Below are 20530 nucleotides of genomic sequence, written 5' to 3' on the forward strand. Positions count from 1 at the left end.
TGTATGTTCATGAAGCATGAAAAAGAGATATGCATGAACAATTATGGCAACGGGGCAGAAACCACTGTTGCAGAAGGAAGTGCATTTGTAGAATAAAGCATATTAATGTGGTTCCTTTGTTATTCAGAGAAACAATAAGCTGCACATAACAATGTGTTTACAATGCAGTATACATATAATGACGATGTACTTATATGAGTTATGTGAATTAATGATACAATTTAAGTTTGGATCGATATGACTAAATAAAAGAAATGATCTCGTCAGTGTTGAATAATCAAAGTTCAAAAAGATGTTTAATTGTTTTTGGAGCCAGAACTTTCCATATTTGAAAATATTTAAAGCGTCTGTCGCAGTCAGGTTTTGACTGGATAAATATATTGTTGAGGGCTAATATCTACTTAAAGGAACATTATGGAGTTAAAACAAGCCTTGGTAAACTTTTGTTAGGGACCAAAACAATTTGTAATGAATCTGTTTTGAGTCAGAGTAGGATATTTGTTAAAGGTTGAAAAAAAATGCTATTTTGTGCCTCTGTTAAAACTCAATGTTACCTCAAACATAATTCAGTGGTAGCATAGAGGGTCCATATAGACAAAGCAGTGTAACTTTTACTTTGTATGTGCACAGAAGGTGTATTTAAAAACAGCAACTACTGTTTGTGCAGTTATCTCCATCCATTTGCTCCCTTCTTGTTATAAGTTTGTGCAACAAACAGATGTAGCAGAAACATACTGTCAATAGATTCAATAGGAGGATATATCTAACCATGACAGAGATGTAATCTCTGCTTCTAACACTTTCATGTATTTATTTTTAAATGTACTGTTAGATGCAGACTTTTTAAAATATCTTTTTGTTCCCGTACAAAGTCTTTGGAGACAACAAGTAGCGTGGGCGCTGTTGCATTTAAAGGCATGTCAGCACTGGCTTCACTTTTGCCAGAAATTGAAGTCACTTTTCATGAGCAGGCTGTCAGCGAAATGATAGACTGTAGCTTTCAGCACAACACTAAATTAGAGTTAATAAAAGTGACAAATCGCGTGTATATGTGGCCCATATAGTTACCATTTATGGTTTGACAGGAGCTCTAAGATTTATCGTGTCCTCTTCTTCTGCAGGGATTTCTCTGCACTGACTGCATTCAGCTGAAAACCTCTCTGATGGTGCAGACAAATTACTCCACAATATTTAAAAATGAGATACTTGAAATTATACTTTTACCAGGTTGTAAACATTTTTAATCCTGTTAAGTGATGGGGGCGGCAACATTACTGGGAAATCCTGTAGATGCCAGGTTAAATGAGCCAGTGTCATCACTCGATCCATGTGTTAGTTCTGTTTTCTGTGTGTGTCACATCCACTCCAGCTCCATACCTGCCTCACTCACCTGCCAGCTCCGCCTCCTTGTGTCACTATGGTTACTCCCACCTTCCACACCTGCTCCACACCTGCACTCAGCCCTGGGCTTCTACTTAAGCCCTCCACTCCCAGCCAGTCACTGCCAGATTGTTTTTGTGTCATGCCTGACTTTCCAGAGTTTTTCCCTGGACATATCACCTGTTGCCGACCCTACCTGTTCTGGTAATCGCCTCAACCATCTGTCCCCGACCACGAGTTTTGCCTGAGCGTCTCTGGTTTTGTTTGCCGGCTGCCTGGCAATTCCTCGACTGACCAGCGTTTCAGTTCCTGTGTTCCGGCTTCCAGATCTACTCAGCTCTCACACCAGCTGTATTCTGGTATTCGCTCTCCTGGCGCTCTGAGCGTTACCACGATCCTGAGGACTGAACTCTGCTCTATTGTTTTCTGTGAGGTTGACTTTAGTAAAAACTTTTTACTGAACACTCCATGCCGTTGTGCTGCATTTGTATGGGCTCAAATTAAAGCCATAAATATTTTGTATCTGTGAAAAGATGTTCACATGTGTAATAAGGTTTTGCAGCTGTATAAAACAATTTGTGCTTGTGAAAATAAACTGTGTACTTGTAGAAATATTTTGTGCATGTGCAAAAAAAAATTGGTACTTGTAGAAATATTTTGTGCACATGCACAAAATATTTCTACAAAGTTTATTTTCCCAAGCACAAATTGTTTTATACAGCTGCAAAACCTTATTACACATGTGAACATATTTTCACATTTACAAAATATTTATGGCTTTAATTTGAGCCCATACATTTGGGTCTGCCACACACCCTTGTCAGTAGAGAGACTGTATTTTTTGGTACCAGTTCCTAAATGGTCAGTACCAGAGTACCGCTAAAAATTCTGGACAAATGATACTGTTATCAGTGTTTCTTTTTTAAAGAGTCTAGCCAGGGCAACATAACTCGCGCAATGATAGCATGCCGTCGACAGGTCATGACGTAGCGCCCCGTTTTCTCTAGTTAATGTCGGCTGTCAGTTCTAAGCGATCGAAGGTATGGGCTCACTTTATCAAACATAATGAAGCTTCAGCTCAATGCAATATATGCCAGAAAGTAGTTGTGTCCAAGGGGGGTAACACCAGCAAAATCATGAAACACTTGCAGTCACAGTGTAAAAATTGAGTGCAGCATGTTTTTACTGCCTAAACAACAGGGCTAAAGTTAGCAGCCCAGCTAACGCTAACAATGCCATGCCCTCCTCGGTGAAGGTAGACTCTGACAATGCTTTGTCAAGGTGAGATTATATTTTACCATCTTGTAATGTCTTTATGTTATACACTTAATTACATGTGGTATCGATAAGAGTATCGATAAATATTGGTACCGATAAGGAGTATCAATAAATTCCTAATGATACACATCCCTACTTGTCAGTGTGATCTTGTTGTATTGACTTCTCTCGATTCAGAGTCCCCTTTCCTCGTGTGGTTTCCTCCGTCTCGATTGTCTTCTCCCGCCCTCATTACTTTCACCTGTTCTGTGTGTGTAAACATGGTCCCTGTATTTCCCCAGTTCACTGCCAGTTCGTCTTTTTGTCCCCATGCGTTTACTCGTAGCCATCTTTTTCTAAGTGTTTTTTTACAAACCCCCAAGAGTCACACCCACCTCCAGGTGATGATCCAAGCAAACAGAAAATGAAGTGACACAGCTGATACTGTACTGAGGTGCCAGATAGTGGACATGAGTGTTTTAATGTGTTGTGTGAACCATTGGACCTCATTTGAGTGTGTGTCATTGCTCTGTTTGTGTCCTATAGGATCGTTTCCAACACGGTTTGAGTCTGCTCGTGCTCCAAGACAAAAAAAGGAAGAGGTTAATTACTCTCCTCATATGTTTACATGAAGATAGACTTGTGTTCAAAGGCCCCCGCAGAGCCACCTGAAGGGCAGTGTGTAATAGAGATTTTGACTGACAGCTGGTATTTAGCAAGGCAAGCCAAGAAAGAGAGACACAGCAGTCAGTATTAAGGAGGAGAGGCTGTGAATCACGGAAACACACTCCAGTTAACAGCAGTGACACACACACATGGCCCCACACGGGGCTTCCTTTTCACATCACCGTGGGAGGAATAGGTGTGGATCTATTTTTTGACACCTTCACCTTTAGGTTCACTTTTTCTTAAGATAAAATAAAATCATTTTAGACCAATGCTTTTTGCATGAGTAATACAGTATATTTGCAGTTACACTAATTAAGAAATGCTGGCCTGGATATGTTTTATAGATTCAAGCACTTAGCTTGAAGAGTACAAATTATATTCTGTGCCTCAGTTGTTAGATTTAAAAAAAAATAAATGTAGGAAGTAGGCTATATCTTGGGCTGTGTTCATATAATTATCCTCTACCCTGCCTTTTCATAGTTTTTGTTTAGTTGTGTATTTATTTTTTAATGTTTGCATTCATATATTTACTGTGCGACTGTAAAATCATGAATCTGGGAATACAACTGAAATTCTGTTCTATTTGGATGATGATGTTTAAGGCTTTCTATACTATTTTGACCAAAGCGAGTCAGACATTTAATGAAAACCTCAGTAAATTTAATCAAAGGTGAAGGGAGGCTACTTTCTCATCCACTGCAGGAACCCACAACATAGAGATTCTGAGCCGGGGGGCTCTAAGTAAGCCCACTATAGCCCGCCGCCTTTCACCATGGCCAACTCCAGACTGGAACAAGGTACAGCGCCTCTCGAGGAGATTGGTAAGTAACCCCCGAGGCTGGTGCTTTCGGCCGGTTCCCATAACAATGCACCTGGTCAGGATTTGAACTGATGAGGTTAGTCAGAGGAAATGTTGAAAATGCAGAATTGTTCACATGTTGACATGTTAAAAACACGTGAGTGACCATCGGCCAGAAGCTGTGTGAGTTCAAGAGCCATAAGCTCGGCCCATCACCAAGCCCCGAGGAGTTCAACCAATAAAAATAACGGAGTGATTATTTGCACCAGGGTACAAATAGCAAGCCCCCACCAGCTGAGCTATTCACACCCTTTGAAACCCATTGAAAACCAATGCGTTGGCCATGCGCATGTGCACCACTCTAAAATTGGAACCATGTCAAACAATAGAGCCAGACAATCGCGCTCACACTTTTGTATGAACAATTTTTGCAGAGATTTGAAGAGATTAAATTAAGTTTATCAAAAGGGGTGTGAATACCTGTCAATCACTGTTGAGCTGATGGATTTTTTTTTTTACATTGATATTGGTAGCAGGGTGTAAATAGCCTATGCATCAGTACTTGCACCCGGGTGTAAATAGCCTAAGCCTAAAAATAAACATTTGAACCAAATATGCTTATTTTTGGGAAGCCTCTGTCCTTATGATTTTCAGCCTTTGACATTCTGAAATAATCACAGGCCTTCGCAACTATGCCTAATGCAAAACCACTCCAGAATTACCAAAAAATAAATTACAAAAAAACAAAACAATTGAAAAACAGTTGAAAGTGAACATAATGTGTATACTAAGAAAGCAGAGCGCTATGGTGGGAGAAAATGTAATATGAGATGAGACGGAGGATGATTCAGTGGAGAAGCTGAAAGTACTGTATGCCAGGTTCTCCTTAATCAGCCACACACCCGTCTGAGGAAAACAAATTCATAACGGGCTTTGGAAGCAGAGACTGCGTGTGGCAAAGAAGTAGGACAGAGAAATAAGTTGAAACAGGCCGATCAAGGTCACTGAAGAGCTGCCAGGCTTGTAGAAGGGAGAGGGAAGGAGAGATGACAGAGAGGGAGGTGGGCTGTCAGCGGGGGAGGAGGGTGAGGGGGGGCATGGAACACCTTGTCAGTTCTGGCTTTGCCACCAGTGAAAAACATGTGCTGCGGCAGTCCTGGAAATTACAACACGCTTGCCCCAGATGTTAGATATATATCTCTGTTGCATTCACAGAACAAAGGCATGTTGAACAAGCAAAAGCTACATGAAGAGGGATGTGGTATGATTCAAAACATGCCCTTGACAAGCACCTGAAAAACTATGATTCAGCATTAAAGTTTCCCCGATATCCTTCAAGATTATAGTTAGTTTTTTTTATTTCACTATAATAACACTTTTTTTTTTTTCAGCAGGAGCATATGATATTAGTCGTCCCAGTTGTTGACCATCAACATGGAAAGGAAAACATAAATGAGTAAAGGATAGCCTAGTGCCAGTCTCAGCATCTCATTAAATAAGAAGTGGGTAGAAGTGGGCAGGTCGAGCAGCACTGCAGGCTGATTGGCTGGAGATCCCAGCAGACTTCTGCCTGGAACGGTCCTGAAATGATTGCTGCAGCAGGGTTTCTGGTGAGAAGGAGCAGGAGAGATCACATTTCCCCAGTTTTAGCTTCTGTTCATCAGCTCATCATCAGCTCCCTGTTAAATCCAGAATAGAATTTAAAATGCTTCTCCTCACATATAAAGCTCTTAGGGACCAAGTCCCATCTGATCTTGAAGCGCTCATAGGTCCGTATTTACCAAGAACAGCCCTTTTCTCTGAAACGGCAGGTACTTCCCATAGTTTTTAAAGGTGGAATGGGAGGTAGATCCTTCAGTTAGCAGGTTCCTCTCCTTTGGAACCAGCAGCCAGTTTGTCTTTTGGTTTGATGAATATTCTCATCAGGGAATCTTTGAGTGTCCTGAAACATCCTTTAGTTATACTGCTATAGGTATAAATGCCTGGGGGACCACCCATAATGCATTTCTCCTGACTCTGTTCTCTTTGACTCCAACTCTATTTATGACGCTTATCTCACTCACTCACTCATCTTCTTCCGCTTATCTGTTCCCGGGTCGCAGGGGCAGCAGCCTCAGCAGAGATGCCCAGACTTCCTTCACCCCAGACACTTCCTCCAGCTCTTCCGGGGGGAGTCCGAGGCGTTCCCAGGCCAGCCGAGAGACATAGTCTCTCCAGCGTGTCCTGGGTCTTCCCCGGGGTCTCCTCCCGGCGGGACATGCCTGGAACACCTCTCTAGGGAGGAGGGACATGCCTGGAACACCTCCCTAGGGAGGTGGGACATGCCTGGAACACCTCCCTAGGGAGGCGTCCAGGAGGATCCGGTACAGATGCCCAAGCCACCTCAGCTGACTCCTCTCAACGTGAAGGAGCAGCGGCTCGACTCCGAGCTCCTCCCGGGTGACCGAACTCCTCACTCTATCTCTAAGGGAGCGTCCAGCCACCCTGCTGAGGAAACTCATCTCGGCCACTTGTATCGGCGATCTCGTCCTTTCGGTCACTACCCAAAGTTCATGACCATAGGTGAGGGTAGGTGCGTAGATTGACCGGTAAATCCAGAGCTTCGCCTTTCGACTCAGCTCCTTCTTCACCACGATGGTCTGGTACATCGACCGTATAACTGCGGACGCTGCACCGATCCGTCTGTCAATCTCCCGCTCCATCGTTCCCTCACTCGTGAACAAGATCCCAAGATACTTGAACTCCTCCACCTGAGGCAGGACTTATCCACCCACCCGGAGAAGGCATTCCACCCTTTTCCGATGGAGAACCATGGCCTCGGTTTTGGAGGTGCTGATTCTCATCCCTGCTGCGTCCCACTCGGCCTCAAACCACCCCAGCACATGCTGAAGGTCCCGGTCCGATGAAGCCAACAGGACAACATCCTTTGCAAAAAGCAGAGATGAAATCCTGTGGTTCCCGAACCGTACCCCCTCCGGCCCCTGGCTGCGCCTAGAAATCCTGTCCATAAAAATTATGAACAGGACCGGTGACAAAGGGCAACCCTGCCGGAGTCCAACATGCACCGGGAACAAGTTTGACTTACTGCCGGCAATGCGAACCAGACTCCTGCTCCAATCATACAGAGACCGGACAGCCCTTAATAGAGGGCCCCGGACTCCATACTCACTGAGCACCCCCCACAGAATGGCACGAGGGACACGGTCAAATGCCTTCTCCAGATCCACAAAACACATGTAGACTGGTTGGGCAAATTCCCATGAACCCTCGAGCACCCTATTTATGACGCTATTAATGTTAATGTGGTCTAGTGCCTACAGAGGTGAGCTTGGGTCTGGAGGACCAGGTTCAAGCCCCAGAATGGCAACCAAGATGAACCACCTTGGGCCCCTGAGCAAGGCCTTAACCATTATTGCTCCATGGTGTGTGTCTCTCAGATGTAAGTCGCTTTGGATAAAAGCATCTGCTAATTGACAGTATTAGTTTCTTCTTCCCACGTGTTTCTGATCTGCTCTTGTTATTGTTTTTCTGTCCTCTTCCCTTTCCTCTCAACCTCCAACCGATCAGGGCAGATGGCTGCGCTTCCTGGGTCTGTTTCTGCCAGAGGCTTCTTTCTGTTAAAGGGGAGTTTTTCCTTTCCACGGTCGCCTGGTGCTTGCTCGGGAAAGGGGATTGTATCAAAGAAAAGTTTTAAAGAAACCTGTTGCTTTTCTTAGTGAAGGGATAATTATTTTTATTTTCTTGGCTTTGTATTAATTGGACTACTTTGGAACAAGTTGAACTGTATGATGGATTTTGATTTATAGTTTTACCTTATGTGGTTCCACAAAGTGCTCCCCTAACCCCCAGGTTGCCTTTATCGTGGAAGTTAAAATCTTGCTGCTTGGTTCAAATTCACTTAATTCAGCTTTTTCATTCTGATATTCAGTTTGACCTCCTTAATGGTCATCTTCAGCATGTCTACATGCCTAAACGAATTGAGTTGCTACCATGTGTATAGCTGATCAGTACCAACAACCAATTTAACAGGTAAACCTGATGAAGTGCACAATCAGCATCTGTAATATGCTTTTACTCTCTGAATGGATGCAGTACTGTAGGTGGATAAACAATAACAGTGTATCGCCAGCAACTCTAAATAAATCTGCTATCTAATGCAATCTAAATCTAATGCATGAACTAAACTATATCTTGCACAAAATTTGGTCATTGGAAGCTGCAACTTCCACTTCCTCCTATACACTCCATTAGGAGTTGAACACGACCATCTGACCAGAGCTGCTGCAATACTGTGTGGGGCCAAAAGATAAAGATATGAAATATGATCCATAAACCCACATGATTTCTGTTTTTGGATGTTCCCTACCTGCTCCAAGAACCCATTCACTGCCACAAATATTGCAGCTGCTGGTTGAGTCACATCCCTGCATGTTTAAAACACGTGATGTAGAATCGATTACAGATTAGAGTCGTGATCAGTTGACACAGCTGGAAGCCAGTTAGCCCTAATAGATGCAGGTGAAGTGTGCAACAGGATGCCAGCAGAACATATATGATAGGTATTGATATAAAGAAGGACAGAGTCCTTGGAGGTAGACAGCACAAGATGTGGATGGACAGATGTGTTTCAGCTGTGAGCTATTATTAATGCTGCAGGGAAGTGAGGGCTGCTGATTGATTATAAAACGAACACAATGTGTACAGTCTGTCCACATATTTCTTATATAAGACAAACAACCCAAAAGAAGGATTTCTGCATCATGGCTTTGCAATGTGTGTGTGTGTGTGTGTGTGTGTGTGTGTGTGTGTGTGTGTGTGTGTGTGTGTGTGTGTGTGTGTGTGTGTGTGTGTGTGTGTGTGTGTGTGTGTGTGTGTGTGTGTGTGTGTGTGTGGCCATTGGCCTTTTACTTTGAAAATCCTTTTAGAAATCAGTAAGGGAACTATGTGAGCCTGTTTAGTCTTCTTCTGCACCAAACAGAAACTTGACTGCATTGTGGACATTTATTTTATTGTTCAACTTATATTACAGGCATTACTACAGAGGATTTTGCTCAACACCATGAATGGGAGACACACTTTGCAAGAAATGAACCGAGAGAGAGAGAACCATTTGTTTAAATCAGGGTTAATGAACATAGCTTAATCTCTAATCCTCCCAAAACAGCAAGAATCACCGTTTGAATGTAGAACGGAAATTAAAAATGCAGTGTCTCAATGTACTGTCTAGTGGGAAGCAATACAGTGGCTTACTTCACAGTACATGAGTCCAAACAGAAGGTTAGAAATCCATTAAAAGCCGAGAAACCACCCGTATCCATTAGTATTAAAGCAGGAATCAAAGCGTAAATCTTGAATATGAATGTAGTGTGAATATGTTTGAAATCTTAAGAAAACTTTTATGTTTATTGCACAAATCTTTGTGAGACCATTCCCAGTGAGTACAACTGCTTAATTAAACGTACGGTGCTTATTCATTTTTGAGCCTCCAAGATTTCATTTACTGTGAAGACCAATGTAGAGCTGGAACACTGTGGATGACCATCATCCCAATGAGGGAGGAATGGGTCCATGAAAATCTGCTGTTAATGTGCCAGTTCAGAGAAAATAGCAGTTGATGGTCAAATCGCAGGATGAGCAGCGGCCGGAAGGCTTGGAGATGAACTAGTGTCTCGCTGTTATCGTCAACCAAAGCAGAAGTGCCGTCACGTGGGTCCCAGTCAAAGATTTAACAAACGTTTCGAACCGGTAGAAACATATTTGGAAATCACCAACGTTCTGGTGCTTTGTTTCGAGCCATGGTTCTTTACAATGGACTTTGCTGTGACATTGACGGCATATTTTTTAGAATTTTAATTCAAAACAGTGCATAGATAGTGATGAATTGGAAGAGTCCACTCTCGCTCTTTGTGAGTGAGTATTGTATGATTGCAGAAACATTCACTATAAATATGTTTCAAAAGAAGTCAATACAACATCCTCATCACTACTTTGCAACAAGACAAAAGGAAATTCAGGACTTTCTGTTTTTCCATCACAGAGACAGGGCTGTGGCCTACATTTTGTCCACGGACCAAAGAAGACATGTTGAAACCATATGGACACTTGGCGCTTCAAACATGCTGAAAGTGTTTCCGCTGGAGACGTAAACTGGACCTGTTTCATGCTATTTATATTTTATATTCCACAAGTTTAGTCTATTTTCGTTCAATAACCCCACACATGTTTTTCTTTTGGTTGTTTCTATTTCATTCAGCTGAACAGCGCATGTGCTCATCCGTCAGGTCGCCATCATGGCTGGATGGGTGTCATGGTAACGCGTTAGCCAGATTGTAGTATGTAAAGAAGCGCATGTCTATCTGCTGTTTGTGTGGAGCTGCACGTATCTGCTCAGAAAAAGTCCATTTTCATATGTGCAAATATGTGCTTTTTCCTATTACATCACTGATTCTGTGCTTTTTTACAGGGGGAATGAAATGTTGGTAATTATTTCTTATAATGATTAATAATCACAACAGAAAGGTTTTTAGAATATCGTCTATATAGTCTAAGAAAGCAGAGCTAGTCTATAGAAATATGAAACAAAAAGTGCCATTATTTGGTGTCATCATTTGTTATTTAACTTTTTGTGATCCAGTTAATTTGTGCCTTTTGATGTTATAAGTGCCTTGTGTGAGTAACTGTTCCTTTGTTACCTACATCCATGATCAGGACTCGTGGTGGACATATGTTGACTTCATGATTTGCAGCTAGAGTTTTATTGTATAGTGTGACTAATATGAAAGTGCATGAGTATAGAACTGTCTTTGTCTGATGTACGCTAAGCAGTTTACTCTGTATGAGACTGCTTACTTGCTGCAGGAATTAAAACTTCCTCCCATCAGGAGGGCTCCTGAGGTTTTGCTCAATTTCTTTAACAAGATCAAAATAAACTTATTTTTTCATTTAGTCTACACAGCAGTGTATTTTATCATTTACACATCAGATGAGATGTGGGAATCAATGTCTTGCCAAAGGGGACATCAACAAATGGACCTGGAATCATACCCACAACTTTACTTTTGGCAGGCCAGAGTGGACTCAAAGTGCCTGTTACTGGATCCCTGTTCACCTGCAGTGGTGCTCTGATCGTATCCTCTCTCACTACTCATTGGACTTGTTGTGTGCAGGTTTGGATAGAAACCCTGGCTTGAGATCCTTGCTACTGCTTGCTCCAATAACACTGTGGTGAGCACAAATGTGCTGAATTCCCACAGAAACCAGGTCTTTGTTTGGGGAGAGGTGACTGATGATTGACACTGGGTCATTGTGGCCCTGCAAGTCTCTCAGCACCTGTAGTTGACCATAACTTGTAATGTGTGTTATGGCGGCAGTAACACCAATGTTTAAACGGAGGAGGAGATCAGGCGAGCCACATCTCTGTCCATTTTTAAATCTCTTTTAAAAACACACTTTTTTAAATGTGGTTTTACTTAACATCTAATAATGTACTCTATAATATCCAATGTTATTATTTTCTAATGTTTTATTGTATTTCTATGTTCTTATGTTTTTATATTTTTGTCATTTTATTGGATTCTGCCTTTTAATTCTGCTCTTGTAAAAGCACCTTGTAACTGTGTTTGGAAAGGTGCTATACAAATAAAGCTTATTATTATTATTATTATTATTATTATATTATTAAACAGGCTTGCAGACAGACATTTGCTTTAAAAGGAGCTTTCTGTGCAGTCAGTGAGAATTTAATACAATAAATGCCTTTTTTCAAATGGATCCTGAGTAGTATAGGACTTAATTTGTCCCCCACTACAACTGAAACAGAGTTTTTTAGACAACTTCTACCATGTTCACACATTCCTTAAAACCTCTGAACTATACGTAACTCTAACGCTCATTGAATTTTTACATTTGTCTCATTTGAATATGATTTTCTTTTACCATTGTTCAAATATGCATTATATTAACATGTTGGGCCAGTTAAGGAAAATTGCTATTAATGAAACAGACAGATGTTTAACTGACCTTTTAGCTGAAGTTTAGTTTTCATGGCAGAAGACAGAGAAGAATAAGATTGATAGTGGGCTTGCGTCTAATCTGTCCCTAAACCAGAAAGAAATGAAACAGGAGAGCAGGTGTTATACTTTGTCACATTCAGCATCATCGGTGACATCCATTCAATTCTGCTCCAATTAAATCTCTTCTGCCAGAGAAGTATAGAGAGATAATTTATGTTAGGACGCATGAAGGTATCATTACCTTGTGTGCGATTATCTCAATGAATGTGATGACGGAGCCGTCGTTGTCCTGAAATAAGTTATTTTTGTATTCACCTATTTTCTGTTCCATCTAGATAATATGATACAAAATGAAACCAAGTGTTCACAGAAGAGCAAATATCAATAATGTGCTATCAGTACAAAAAAAGACATGTCTTCATTTTCCAAAATAAAGTTGGCACAAACATAATCTGTCATAAAAACAAAGAAGAATACAAGGCAGCTCTGTAAGGGTTGAAAGGAAGAGCGTGTGGGATGTTGTGATATCTTGTGGTGTATTGTCTTGAATACCAGCAGCTTCTTCCAAAAACGTAGGAGAAACAAACAGAAGGACGTTTTAGATACTCAGAACAAAGCACAAATCAAAATATAAAACTCAAACTTTACATGATGATGCATGCAAAAAGATCATGTTCTTATCATAGTTGTAGTGTCTCAAGAAAAAACAAATGATAAATACTTTGGTTTTGTTTTAAACTTTATTTCATACTGAAAATTAGGACGTGTCCTCATTTCATGCACTCAAGTATGGAGCTAGAACAGTCTCATAATTCACAAATGCACAGGACAAGTTTTACAAATGCACAGAACGATTTGCAAATACACACACCGTTTCACACGTGCACAGGACAAGTTTTACAAATGCACAGACCGATTTGCAAATACACACACAGTTTCACACGTGCACAGAACAATTCACACGTGCACAGGACAAGATTCACAAATGTATTTTTGATGCACACACAAATATAACCTGATTTACAAATGTTTCTTTGTCTGTGAGCTGCGCTGGATTTGTGTGTGAGTTTTGAGACTCCCCTGACGTGACTAAGATCCACAAATGGGTTTTTTTTAACACGGAAGGATCTGCAACCAATCAGATGTCTTCATTTGTTCCAGCCAATCATAAGAGCAGACCTACGTGGGGGACGCAGAGCAGTGGATAAAACACGACTTACTCTAAACCAATCAGATTAAAGGGGCGGATACACCTGCTGTTTGAACTGCGTTAGCGCTGTTCACATAGAAAAGTGATTAATATTTGGAGTTGGTGCAGTAAAAGATAAATAAACATCAACAGGAGATAAAAGATAAATAAACAGGATGGAGAGGAGATCACTGTTCTGGTTTTCTTGTGATCCCGGTAAATAAAACAGCGCGATCTGAGATGGTTTGTCGGGCTGTTCAACCAGAGCCGTCAGGAGAGCTCTTAGTCCTGCCGATGCAGCAACTGATGATGAAAAACAGCGGAGATATTTATGTATTTGAACTACAGGTGTCTTTCAGGAGAACGAGCCTGTTGACGGGGGTGAATATTGCTGCAGTCGTGTTCTGGCTCTGTCCACTAGCGGCGCTGGTCCCGGTCAGACACCAGCTGACCAGTGACCAGACACGGAGGTCAGAAACAAGCAGCTGTTATCCTCACATTTATGATGTGACATTGTCACCACACAGAGACAAACATGTGTCAAAACAGCGGCAGCAGATCAACACATTCCCGGTGCACATTCATGCTCATGGGAAGATGCAGCCGTGATGATGCTGGTCGGGGTTTAGTCCACCGATCATCAAACATCTGAGCTGGATACAGAGGTTCTTCGGTTATCAGTCGACTGATACCGACTTTACTCCAGATATTTCAGTAAATTAATCTCCTGACATGCGCTGCTGCTCCACCTGCAGCTCGTCCCCGTCAGGCAGCGCAGCCTCTGCTGCGGTCTGTCTGGTTCTGAGCTCAATCAGCGGGACAGTAATACTTCGTGAAACCAAACAGAGCAAATATATAAAAATCTCCGTTTCTCATCATCAGTTGCTGCATCGGCAGGACTAAGAGCTCTCCCGACGGCTCTGGTTGAACAGCCCCACAAACCATCTCCGATCGCGCTGTTTTATTTACCGGGATCACAAGAAAAGCAGCAATGATCTCCTCTCCATCCTGTTTATTTATATTTTATCTCCTGTAACTGTTTTTTATCTTTACTCCACTAACTTGAAATATTAATCACTTTTCTCAGTGAACAGCGCTAACGCAGTTCAAACAGCAGGTGTATCCGCCCCTTTAATCTGATTGGTTGCAGATCCTTCCGTGTTAAAAAAAACCCATTTGTGGATCTAGTCACGTCAGGGGAGTCTCAAAACTCACACACAAATCCAGCGCAGCTCACAGACAAAAAAACATTTGTAAATCAGGTTATATTTGTGTGTGCATCAAAAATACATTTGTGAATCTTGTCCTGTGCACGTGTGAATTGTTCTGTGCACGTGTGAAACTGTGTGTGTATTTGCAAATCGGTCTGTGCATTTGTAAAACTTGTCCTGTGCACATGTGAAACGGTGTGTGTATTTGCAAATCGGTCCGTGCATTTGTAAAACTTGTCCTGTGCATTTGTGAATTATGAGACTGTTCTAGCTCCATACTCAAGAGCCAGAACATTTAAGGGGAGATATGAAAGTAATATGATATTTAAGTGTCTGATATGACGACTAAAGTCAAAAACTGCTAAAGAGCACAACCTGTTGATTTGAACATGTCATTCATTGAGCTGTTCAGATTTGCTGGGTTCCTTGACATCACAGGCGCCTGTCAGAGTGAAATAATCCAGCCTCCACATATATGTGTCAACTAAATTAGCATTTTCTCTACCTGGAAGAAGGAGGGGCAAAGGACAGACCTCAATAGATACATGAACCTCCACTGCAGTGAGATGGGCTTCGGGCGGTGCTGGTGCTGGCGTGTCCAGGAGAACTGCCAAGATGGGTAACACCTTTCATCAACAGGTTTTACTGCAAAACCAACAGCATTCACAAGTATTCCAACTTTACTACACGTTTTTTTGAACGCGGGTGTGTTGGTGTGCGTGTTTGTGTGTTTGACACTTTGTTTCTCGTTGTATGTTCATACATCTGTGTCAGGGGGCAGCTTCTTCTGCATCCATTGGTAATGTACTCTAGAAATCAAAATCAGATCCAAGGAACCAGACTAATTCTAAATCCTGAAGAGGAAAACAACTGGGATGTGTGTCATGCTGTAATATTTCTCTTTTGATAATATGAAAAATGTTGAATATTTTCCCAAACCAGTCTTTTCTTCAGAAGAGTTTGCTATGACCATTGTCATTTACTGGCTCCAAGAACTAGTTAGAGATTCAAAAGTCCAGTAAGTTCAGTAAAGCCTGAGAAACATTATTATTACAGTTCACCCCTTATGTCAGTGAATAGCATTATTCTGGTGAGTCACTGCAGGGAGAGGTCCTTGATGCCATGGCAATATTATTTTTCTCTGCTCTTGGGGGGCAATGCCAGTGAAAATATGAACAATAGCATCCCAGCTACAGAAATAGTGCTCTGTTCACTAAAACAAAACAAATTAAAAACAGGGAACAAAAACATGAAAAGCTGTAAGCAGATTCCAGTGAATTAAGAACTGCATGGTTTACAGTTACACAACTGCAAAAGCTTCGTGTGCACACTCCCCCAGCTGGTGTTGTGCAGCCTTTCCTCCTCCTTGCATCTAATACAACAACTATGTAAAACACTCACTTTGACACAAGCTTTTTTTAAATAGCAATAATTGAATAGAAGTTACTGCTCTCCTTCAGTTTTAGACTGACATGGAAGTACTGCCGGTTCGACTCATCATCATCACCATCATCATCACCTCGACATCTTCATCATCTTCATCACCTTCATCATCATCACCATCATCATCACCTTCATCATCTTCATCATCATCATCACCTTCATCATCACCTCGACATCTTCATCATCTTCATCACCTTCATCATCATCACCATCATCATCACCTTCATCATCTTCATCATCATCATCACCTTCATCATCTTCATCATCATCATCACCTTCATCATCATCTTCATCATCATCATCATTACCTTCATCATCACCTTCATCATCATCACCTTCATCATCATCATCATCATCATCATCATCATCACCTTCATCATCATCACCTTCATCATCATCATCATCATCATCACCTTCATCATCATCACCTTCATCATCACCACCTCCCCCCCCCTCACCCTCCCCCCCTTCCCCCCCTGCGGCTCCACCATCACCATCCCCCTCCTCCCCCCCTGCGGCTACACCTCCATCAGCCCCCCCCTCCCCCCCCACTGCCCACCTTTTCACACCTCACCTCAGCCAACCCCCCCCACCTCTGTCTACCCCCCTCCCCCCACCCGAGACTCTGCCTGCACTGAAGATCTCTGTGGAAGACGTGTGCCGGCTGTTCAAAAGGCAGAAGATCAGGAAGGCTCCAGGCCCGGACGGCGTGTCCCCTTCCTGCCTGAGAGCCTGCACCGAGCAGCTGGCTCCCACCTTCACAAGGATCTTCAACCGGTCCCTGGAGCTGTGTGAGGTGCCCTCATGCCTCAAACGCTCCACCATCATCCCAGTCCCCAAGAAACCCACCATCACAGGTCTAAATGACTACAGACCCGTCGCCCTGACGTCTGTGGTCATGAAGACCTTTGAGCGACTGGTGTTGAGCCACCTGAAGGACACCACAGGCTCCCTGCTCGACCCCCTGCAGTTTGCCTACCGGGCAAACAGGTCGGTGGATGATGCAGTCAACATAGGACTGCATTACATCCTGCGTCATCTCGACACCTCAGGGACTTATGCAAGGATCCTGTTTGTGGACTTCAGCTCGGCGTTCAATACGATCGCTCCTGCAATCCTCCACCAGAAGCTCACCCAGCTCACCGTGCCTGCCCCCACCTGTCAGTGGATTACCAGCTTCCTGAGTGACAGGAGGCAGCAGGTGAGGCTGGGGAGCATCACATCCAGCACCCGGACCATCAGCACTGGCGCCCCCCAGGGGTGCGTCCTCTCACCACTGCTCTTCTCCCTCTACACTAACGACTGCACCTCAGGGGACTCGTCTGTGAAGCTCCTGAAGTACGCGGACGACACCACCGTCATCGGCCTGATCCGTGAGGGTGACGAGTCCGCGTACAGACGGGAGGTGGATCAGCTGGTCCACTGGTGCGGTCGGAACCACCTGGAACTGAACCCGCTCAAGACTGTGGAGTTGACAGTGGACTTCAGGAAAAACCCACTGCCACTCCTCCCCCTCACCATCCTCAACAGCACCGTCTCCTCCACAGACTCCTTCAAGTTCCTGGGGTCCACCATCTCTCGGGACCTGAAGTGGTCCACCCACATCAACTCCATCAGGAAGAAGGCTCAGCAGAGGTTGTACTTCCTGCGGCAGCTCAGGAAGTTCAACCTGCCACAGCAGCTGCTGATCACTTTTTACACTGCCATCATCCAGTCTGTCCTCTGCTCCTCCATCACTGTCTGGTTTGGATCAGCCACCAAACTGGACAGGCACAGACTGCAACGGACAATCAGGTCTGCAGAGAGGATAGTTGGGACTAACCTCCCATCTATCGACGACCTGTACCGGTCCAGGACCAGGAAACGGGCAGGTCGAATCTCTGCAGACCCATCACACCCGAGACACCGCCTGTTCCAACTCCTCCCCTCTGGACGGCGCTACAGAGCTCTGTACGCCAAAACCTCCAGACACAAAGACAGTTTCTTCCCGCAAGCGGTTGCTCTGATGAACTCCCACAAATAATAAGTCTCAGAGTAACCAAACACGTGCAATAAAAATCATCCAGCACCCTCTTTAATAATCATGTCTGCCTCACTCTGCTGCACCTCTCACTTTTGTACTTCCTTTTGTATAATTTTTTGTATTTTTTGTATAATTTGTCTGTTAAAATTGTATATAGGTTATACTTAAACTTATTCTTATTTTTATTCAGAACTATCCTTCTTTTATCACTACCTCAAACTGCTGCACCTTAAAATGTTAAAATGTTTATACTGTAGATAGTAATACCACATTTGTTTATTGTTTATTTGTTTATTGTTTATTTTTTTTACTACCAAAGAGCGAAATAACCGAATCAAATTCCTTGTTGGACAATGTTCGAACCTGGCCAATAAAGCTGATTCTGTATATGTCCACGATTTGCTGTTTCCACGCCTTTGTGGTGCTGACACTGAGCTCCCTCAGGAAAATCCAGAACTCAGTAGGTAAAAACACTAAACAAGTAGCACAGTGAAATTGAAGGCAGCACGCTGGCTTGGTGGTTAGCACTGTTTCCTCACAGCGAAAAAGTTCTCGGTTTGACTCCCTGGCCCGGCAGTGGTCCTTGTGTGTGGAGTTTGCATGTTCTCCCTGTGCTTGCATGGGTTCCCTCCGGGTACTTCCTCCCACAGTCCAAAAACATGTGCATTAGGTTAATTGATGGTTCTAAATTGCCCGTGGGTGTGAGTGTGGCTATAGACGAAATCTATGTAACCATTTTACCAGGAGACTATAATCCAATTCATAGACTAATCAAATGCAATGATCAAATTTAGGAATGTGTGCCAGAACTTTTCTTCAGTTAAAGGAAGATAAAACAGAAATAATAGTGTTTGGAGCCAAGGGAGAAAGATTAAAAGTCAGTGCTCACCTTCAAGCAGAGAAGTTAAAAACAAATAACCAAGTCTGAGAGTGTTTCTGGACTCTGATCTGAATTTTAACAGCCACATTAAGACAGTAGTGAAGCCTGTTATTATCACCTAAAGGACATGTGGATTAAAGGATTAAAGGACTGGTGTCTCAGCAGGACTCAGAAAAACCTGTCCAGCTTTTATCACCAGTAGACTGGACTACTGTAACGCTGGTCTCACGGGTCTAGAACCTCCATCACCAGCTGGAGTTAGTCCAGAACCTGCTGGAGTCCAGACCAGGAGACCCGAGTCCTCACTGAGACCGTATACCTTAGAAGAAAGTTGACCGTATAACTCCAGTTCTTAGATCTTTACACTGACTTCCTGTGTGTCACAGAATAGATTTTAAAATCCTGCTGTTCTGCTGCTCTGACCTCCTGGTCCATGATGTCTTCAGGGTCACACAGACTTTCTGTACCCAGAGTTAGAACCAAACACGGTGGAGAGAAGGTGGAACAAACTCCCAGAATGCATCAGAGCTGCTGAAACTCTGTAGCTTCCAAGTTTGAAAACCTTTTTATTTCCTGCTGCATTTCAGTAATGTCCCACAATGCACTGCAACCTTTATGTCTTGCGTTTCATTTATTTAATTCTTTTTAACTGATTTCTGTCCGTCAATAATTACTGCCTTAAAACTCTTTTACTTTTCAATGCATTTAAAAAAATCTTTTTATGTAAAGGACTTTGAATGGTCTTGTACATGAAATGTGCTCCATAAATAAACTCTCCTCGCCTTGCTTTATGATTTGCACTCACAAACCGCGGAGGTGTCTATGTTCAGTCGATAAGAGCAGCCATATAAGTGTGTCCCCCTGACTTAACTCTGCTGTCAGCCCATTGATTGCCTGATATATAATTGGCTGAGACTCCAGAAGAATAAATGTGCTTGTAATTCCAAGGACAGGTTTGCTACTAATAAATGCAGCAGAGAAACCAAAGATGAGAAGTTCTGAGATTAGCGTCAAGGTAAGAGTGTTACGCTCATAAACCGTTATGTAATAAACTTATTAAGTTCTCACAACCCCACTCAACTCGGTCTTTGAAAGGCTGCCCATATCGACTTTCAATCAGATCCTTTAATGAGCCTGATAAGGTATTTAGTTTGTCTGAAATATCGGATTTGAAGAATGTGATTGAAGCTGAGGTGAGGGAAAGAGTTGAAGATGAGAAATCTTACACCCTCAAGAAATACTACTTTTGTTATAATGTGGCCTTCATACAAATAAGCTTCGACATAGAAATTCAAGCAGTTATATAACAAGGGAAATATTTTCCCTCCTTCCATCATTCTCTTCTTTGACAAATCAGCACACATGCATTCAGAGATATGCATTTTATGCTGCAAAAATAATTTAGATGAACACTGTGTCATAAAATCCAGTAGGTTTATTTTTGTAAAAACAACAGTGCTCTGCAGGATGTTGGCAAGCTCTTGAGGAAATAACAGTTCAAAATAGAAAGCCTTCCATGTGGCTTATTAATGACTTTCCCACATTTTTTTGAGCGACAGTAACAGATGTGGACAGACGGTGTACAGGTTTGTGTGCGCGGATGCAGAACTGCCAACAGAAACAAGACATCAGGATACTGAAGAAAAACTGTAGGAAAAGCTGGAATA

This window comes from Cololabis saira, chromosome 6, assembly GCF_033807715.1.
Source record: "Cololabis saira isolate AMF1-May2022 chromosome 6, fColSai1.1, whole genome shotgun sequence".
NCBI classification, from domain to species: Eukaryota; Metazoa; Chordata; class Actinopteri; order Beloniformes; family Belonidae; genus Cololabis; species Cololabis saira.